General features: G+C 36.8%; 1 non-coding gene across 1 annotated transcript; it reads right to left on the reverse strand.

The window, feature by feature from the left end:
* Nucleotides 1-3,096: 3,096 nt before the first annotated feature.
* Nucleotides 3,097-3,200, reverse strand: LOC127901677 (small nucleolar RNA R71). Its single transcript, XR_008053921.1, has one exon. It is a non-coding gene; the product is annotated as a small nucleolar RNA R71 (small nucleolar RNA).
* Nucleotides 3,201-6,000: the final 2,800 nt, after the last annotated feature.

Below are 6,000 nucleotides of genomic sequence, written 5' to 3' on the forward strand. Positions count from 1 at the left end.
GTATTACCTGATGTCTTATAAGTTCCATCACCTATTTATGTTTGAGAAAATGTAAATAATTATGTTGTTCAGTGAAGTTATGCCAAAAAAAAAAAACAAAAACAAAAAAAAAAACAAAAGTTGTTGTTTCAAAAGAATAAAAATAACAATAATAGGTGAAATCCACCTTGCAACTTCCAAAAAAAAAAAAAAATTTCTCTGCATTTTTCTCAAACATACACTTTGTTTTCCTTATTTCCTTTCTTTGTTAACCATGTCCCTAGCCTACGTTACATCCTAATAAAAGTCCTTCCTGATTTTAGGGAACTATAATCTGAAGTAGAAGCTAGTTATATGGGCTAAAAAGATGTAGTGGTGCATATAAAAAAAAATAAATAAATAAATTGGGTTGACTAACAGTTTTTATTTGACTTGAGATCGTATTATTTTTAAGCTGAGGGCATATTTATTTTATCTTGGTGAGAGCATGTGATATCACTTCTTCATTATTTTCTCTCAATTATCATTCATTGGAGTGACTATTTTTATTGGGTTTAATTTCTTTGTGAGAGTGTCACTACTTCCAGTGAGATTTTGGGGTTTGACATGTCATTCTTGAAAGTAGCTATAACAAAATCTACTGGGTTGATTCATGTGGATGGTTGATGTGGGTGTGATGTTACTTTAGACTGAAGATAATGCTTATACTTTTATTTGATTGCTATCATTAATCTGATTGAATAAACACGAGTGTTTCTGAATTTAAAAAAAAAAAATCATTTTGAATTTGAATTTTATTTTCGCTTCATTTGCTAGGGACTAGCAATAAGCTGGTTGGGGGGTGTGTTGAGTGTTAGAAAATGCATATTTATAAAGGAGAAAATCGTCATTTTACATTTCAAGTCTTACTAACAACCCTTACTTTTATGTATTTAACCTTCTTGTGATTTAATTACATGTGTTTTATTTTAATTAAGTATTTTATGTATTTTAGGGGCATTATAGTCATTTCACAATAAAGGAGAGATCAGACGGCAAAACGGACATCACTTTTGAACTCAGGACAGTCGAAAACCTTAAGAGGAGCATAAAAGGAAAAATGGCACTATTCACATGTACGGTACTATTCACGTGTACGGTACTGTATACGTTACTGTTCACGACACTGTTCACATAGACGGATGATGACGTGGCATTGACCGATGATGTGGCATTGACTGATGAGGTGTCACGATCCTGTTGGACTAAAATTCTTATGTACTGTTGATGGTGACGTGGCAGCATATCAGTGGACGAAAAATCTCGCGTACGGTGCATGCATCACACAGGATTATTTTCAACCAAACCGCGTTACTGTTCATCCGGGTCAAACCGCGTTACTGTTCAAAGTCGGGTCAAACCGTGTTACTGTTCATCCGCGTGGTCAAACCGTGGACTGTTGACTGATGACGTGGCGCAATCCTGAGCGTCCAAACTGTTTTTAATCCGATGGCCATGATTTACTCCATGTATCTATAAAAAGGGGGCCTCTCCCCCCCTAATTTGATATCTCTGAATCCATTTTTGGGATCCATTTTCTGTAATTCCTTCTCCATCTTGTATTTTCTTCGTATTTTAATAAATTCCCATTTTGCCCCTAGTTCAACTATGAGTGGCTAATTTTCTTTCAAGCTTGGGTTGAAGGTGAAGTCTCAACATGTGTCATGGGCTTAATTTGGTAAATTTATTTTCTCTTCCCCTCTAATTTTTGTGGATGTTTTGACTTCTCGTCGACAAATAATAATAGTCTTGTCTAGATACCGCCTTGGTTACACCGGCTCTCTAGTATAAGGTTATTATTATTTGGCACGATAAGCCCTTAGCACCATATTGATTAGAGCGTGGTTCATGAGGTGTGGATTCCCCCCTCATGATTTAATTGGCATTAATACGGATTATTTAGCCCATGATGCATGTTGATACGGATCCAGATACCCAAGTACGTCATTTCAATCTAATTCTCGTCAATTTATTCTCGCCATTTCAATACCAATTTTAGAATTTATCCTCGCCATTTTAATTTAAGTTTTAGCATATTCCAAATCATTTCCACCATAAATCCAATCACCCATTTACAAAATTAATTCTACACAATTAAAATCTACCTCCTCGTGGGATCGACACTCGTCACCATAGATCTATACTACAATAGATTCGTGCGCTTGCGAGTACATTAAAATTTGCACAACAAGTTTTTGGCGCCGTTGCCGGGGAGGTAAGTAATTTTAATTCATAGAATTAATTTTTTTGAATAATTTCTTTTATTTGTTTTCTTGTATTTTTTTTATTAAATTAAAAAAAAGAAAAAAAAAGTGAATCTACATTTAAAGGTTAGTATTTCTTTTCTTTTTCCCTTCTTTAAAATTCTGTAATTTAATTTTCCATTTATTTTTCTTTGTAATTTTTTTTTGTTTATCTTATTAATTTAATTTTTAGTTAATTTCTTTCACGTATTTATTTTTGTGTATTTTTATAGAAAGGTTGTAATAGCGCAATAAGGTTAGTATCGTAATTTCTCCCTCTTCTTGATTTTTATTTGTTTTGTTCCCATCTTTATTTTTTGTTTTGTTTGCATCTTTATTTTTATTTTATTTATTTTGCATGCATGGTCGTAGGTCATTATTACCTAATCTTGAACCTATAGACCTTGAATTAGAAAAAACACTTCGCACACACAAACACGTTAAAAATAAAATGGATTTACAAGCACCACAGGAGAGGCCATTTAAGGACTATTTTAGTCCCTTAGCTAATTTGAGCACGTCATGCATAAGATACCCAAATGTAGCTGCTAGGAGTTTTGAATTAAAACCTAGTGTGCTAAATTGTCTCCCCACATTTTATGGCCTAGAAAATGAGGATCCATATAATCATCTGAATGATTTTCATGCCATTTGTCAAACTTTTAAATATGAAAATTTTTCAGACGATGATGTTAAACTTAGACTATTCCCATTTTCTTTAAAGGATAGGGCTCGTTCATGGCTTAATACATTGCCTGCTAATAGCATTGCATCATGGGAACAAATGGTTACAAAATTTTTGAATAAATATTTCCCAGTACATAAAACCAATGCTATTCGCAGGGAAATCTCGGAGTTTACCCAGAGAGAGGACGAGCAATTTTTCGAAACATGGGAGCGATTCAATGGGCTACTCTTGAAGTGTCCACATCATGGGTACGAGAAATGGCACCAATGCCAATACGTTTTGGAGGGATTATTGCCGAATGTGCAAGAATGGCTAATGGCAACAAGTGGAGGAGAGCTAATGTCAAAAAGTGCATCAGAAATTTGGGAATTCTTCCAGCGACAAGCAGATAATTCCCAACAACGGAGTCGATCACTTAGGACTACTAGAAGAATTAAAGGAGTGAATGAGGTTCAAATTGGCGAATCAACTTCAGGAATCAAAGAAGTCAAGGAGATGGTTGAAGGTCTTGCTCGACAAATAGCATCGTTATCGACTGCTAAATCAACAGAACCACATGACCAGGACTCATACTCAGATCAAGCCAATGCCATAGGTGTAATGAGAAAGCCATCAAATTACAACCCATACTCCAACACATATAACCCTGGATGGAGAGACCACCCCAATTTTTCATGGTCTCAAGGATTCCAACAGAATGGACCAGCAGCTCCAGCTCCACCAATGCAACAAATTCCTCAAGCCTCTCAGCCCCCATTCAGACCATACAATCAGAACCAGAACTACTCTCAACCCAGACCATGGGAGGATGCATTCCAAAATTTCAAGAATGTTACTCACTCCACGATTGAGCAACAGAATCGCACCATTGATGGACTACGAAATGAGTTGAGAGCAGGCTTCAATTCACAAGCCCAATCAGTTTCAAGCCTCGAGAAGATGGTGGGACAACTTGCTTCTTCAGTTCAGACCTTGGCAATGACTGTTGAGAAAGGCAAATTTCCAAGTCAACCAGTGCCTAATCCTAAAGGAGTACATGAAGCAAGTACCAGTTCACCACAGCAGCATGGAGAGGTCAAAGCAGTCATGACCTTACGAAAAGGAAAAGAAGTCGACAACAAAGTGGAGATGCCGGTGACAAAAGAAAATCAAATTGTTCCTGTGAGTGTTGAGGACTCATCACCGGAAGAAAAAGAAGAAACCAACCCACAAGAATATGTTCCTAAAGCTCCATTTCCTCAGAGGTTAGCAAAAGGCAAAAAGGGAAAATCCACAGGTGAGATTCTCGAAATCTTCAAACAGGTAAGTGTTAACATCCCTTTACTTGATGCTATTAAACAAGTTCCATCTTATGCCAAGTTTCTTAAAGACCTTTGTACTAAAAAGAGAAATATGCATGTTCAAAAGAAGGCATTTTTAACAGAAAACGTTAGTTCTATACTCCAACATAAAATTCCTTTAAAATGCAAAGACCCAGGCTCCCCTACTATTTCATGTAGCATAGGGAACCACACAATTGAGAATGCTTTGTTGGATTTAGGAGCTAGTGTAAATTTGTTGCCTTATTCAGTATTTGTGAAACTTGGACTGGGAGAATTACACCCAACTCCAGTGGTGTTACAGCTTGCAGATCGGTCCACGAAAATACCTCGTGGTATTGTGGAGGACGTGCTTATCCAGGTAGACAAGTTTTATTTTCCTGTTGATTTTATTGTAATTGACACTCAACCAATACAGGATTCAAGGAAGCACATCCCCATTATTCTAGGCCGACCTTTCTTGGCAACTGCGGATGCTCACATTCAATGCAGGACTGGAAATATGCAGTTGTCCTTCGGCAACATGACTATGGAGCTGAACATCTTCAACATTGCCAAACAACCTCACAGTGCAGATGATGGAATTGTTGATGTGGATTTAATTGAAGCATTAGTTGATGATACTTTTGTTTCAAACCTTAGTGATGATTCTTTACAAACATGTTTAACTCACTTTGGTTTGGATTTTGATATTGACAGATCGGTCGATGAGGTCAATGCCCTGCTTGACTCAACACCATCTATGGACACTAATAAATGGAAGTCAAGAGTTGAGCAACTAGCACCATCAGAGAAGAAACTCATCCCATCATCAGAATCACCACCGAAACTCGAGCTCAAACCATTGCCCAACACTTTGGAATATGCGTTTTTAGGAGAAGAAAGCACTCTGCCGGTAATCATCTCAGCATCCCTCAATGACGAACAAAAAGGTAAGTTGTTGGATGTTTTAAAAGAGCACAAAGAAGCATTAGGATGGACCATAGCAGACATTAAAGGTATAAACCCAGTAGACTGCATGCATTACATTCACCTTGATGAAAATGCTAAATCTACTAGGGAAATGCAACGTCGGTTAAATCCTAATATGAAAGAAGTTGTTAGAACCGAAGTGCTTAAGCTATTAGATGCATGTATCATTTACCCAATCTCTGATAGTTCATGGGTCAGTCCTGTACAAGTTGTCCCCAAAAAGTCAGGAATCACAGTAGTTACGAATGCTGATAATGAATTGATACCCACTAGAGTAACTACAGGATGGCGTGTTTGCATTGATTATAGAAAGTTGAATTCTGTCACACGTAAAGACCATTTTCCTTTACCATTTATCGATCAAATGCTTGATAGATTAGCAGGCCATGAATTTTATTGCTTTCTAGATGGCTACTCAGGATATAATCAGATTCCCATAGCACCAAAAGATCAAGAGAAAACTACTTTCACTTGCCCTTTTGGCACATTTGCATATAGGAGAATGCCATTTGGATTATGTAATGCACCTGCTACATTTCAACGATGCATGTTAAGCATTTTTTCTGATATGGTTGAACGATTCCTTGAAGTCTTTATGGATGACTTTTCTGTCTTTGGTGATTCGTTTGATCAATGTTTACATCATCTAACACTAGTTCTGCAGAGATGTATCGAGAAGAACTTGGTCTTAAATTGGGAGAAATGTCATTTTATGGTAAAACAAGGTATTGTTCTCGGTCACATCATTTCGAGCAAAGGT

The sequence above is a fragment of the Citrus sinensis genome, chromosome 3 (genome assembly GCF_022201045.2).
Source record: "Citrus sinensis cultivar Valencia sweet orange chromosome 3, DVS_A1.0, whole genome shotgun sequence".
In the NCBI taxonomy this organism is placed as follows: domain Eukaryota; kingdom Viridiplantae; phylum Streptophyta; class Magnoliopsida; order Sapindales; family Rutaceae; genus Citrus; species Citrus sinensis.